This window comes from Camelus ferus, chromosome 15 (assembly GCF_009834535.1).
Source record: "Camelus ferus isolate YT-003-E chromosome 15, BCGSAC_Cfer_1.0, whole genome shotgun sequence".
Lineage (NCBI taxonomy): Eukaryota > Metazoa > Chordata > Mammalia > Artiodactyla > Camelidae > Camelus > Camelus ferus.
In genome coordinates, this window is record NC_045710.1 from 44,302,763 (window position 1) to 44,304,345 (window position 1,583).

Consider the following 1,583-nt stretch of genomic DNA (forward strand, 5'->3'; position numbering starts at 1 on the left):
TCACTATTAGGTGCTCACTTGTGAAATCAATTGATTCTGAAAATAAATAGCATACGACCTTTTTCTTTGCTAATAAACAGATACCATATAACATCAAGAAATTACTCAAGTTTATTTAACTTTTTAATATTAGAATGACAGTATTCAAAAAAAATTCTCCACTCTAAAAACACTATTTGCTTGGGGGGGGCAGTAATTAGGTTTATTTATCTATTTGTTTAATGGAGGTACTGGGGATCTATTTGCTTTTAAAATATATTTAAAATATCTTGAACATGCAAAAACAGGAGTGAATCACAAAAATATTATGCCATGCAAAAACGAAAAACAAACCTAGGTACAAAAGAAGTCTTTACGTACTGTGTTTTACATACTGTGCTCACTTTGGCAGCATGTATACTAAAAATGGAACTTTACAGGGAAGATTAGTGTGATCCTTGTGCAAAGATGGTACAAATTTATGAAGCATTATATATATCTTGCTATGATTTTAAAAATCAGTAAACTAGAAATAATATATACCATATCTTCCATTCACATGAAATTTTAGAATAGGAAAAACTATCTATAGTGACAAATAGCCAGTGGTTGCTAAGGGCAGGAGGACTCACTGCAGAGGGCCATAGGGAACTATGATGGAAATGGGAATTCCATTTTGCAGGGATGGAAATGTTCTGTAACTTGATTATAGTATAAATTTGTCAAAACACTTGAAACTGCATACTTAAAATGCATTTCACTGTATGTAAATTATATTTCAACAAAAATGATTTTTAAAAAATATTGGTTATAGAATTCTAAAGAGCTGGAAAGGATCAGAGAGTCTCCTATTTTTGCAGATGATAGAAATTGAGGCTTAAAGAGGCTAAAGTCATTAGACCAACTAGTTGGCTGCAAAATTAAGAGACTCAAGTTTGCGAGCTTCAACTAGTTCACTGTTTTTCCACACCAGTCTCTTCTTTCTTGACATGCCAGACTGCCTGACCAGAAAAGTACTCTACCGAAGATCAAATTTGTGTTTTTCCTTCCTTTCACAGCACGGGCTAGGATTGAGAATGACAGAAGGAAGCCTTACTTAGAAGGATAGGCAAGCAGTAAGGATTCTGAATGTGCTGAGAGAAAGGCTCAGCGAGAGTTTCTGTGTCTTGAGATAAACAAAATTTTTAAAACTGCCTCATTTTTTTGGTAAGTGGTGCTCACTGGAGAGAAAGGGAGAAATGGTGGCTCTGGAACCATGATAAACCCAATTATCCTGACCCAGCCCTCCTGAGGCTGTCTGTGATCTGCTGTGGCTGATTGTTAAGAGTGGGCTCTTGTTAGGCCAAATGTGGGCCAAGGAACATCCTTGGCAAACGGCCTATCATTCCTCAAAGAGTTTGACCTCACGGCAGAAATATAGATCGGCAAGGGTGACATCCACACAATCACTGCCTCTTGGATCCAGTTTCCAAAAGTGACAATGTGAGATAACGGGAAACTATAGCATTAGCCAACTGATCAGACTCCAGTTAAGAACAGAACCCACTGTAGACTGAATAAGTTATCCCCTTGGGGTATCTGGGCAATCTATGGGGGAGTGTTCC

General features: G+C 37.2%; 1 non-coding gene across 1 annotated transcript; it reads left to right on the plus strand.

Moving 5' to 3' along the window:
- The first annotated feature begins 375 nt into the window (after positions 1–375).
- LOC116669094 lies at positions 376–480 on the plus strand. Its single transcript, XR_004326479.1, has one exon. It is a non-coding gene; the product is annotated as a U6 spliceosomal RNA (small nuclear RNA).
- Positions 481–1,583: the final 1,103 nt, after the last annotated feature.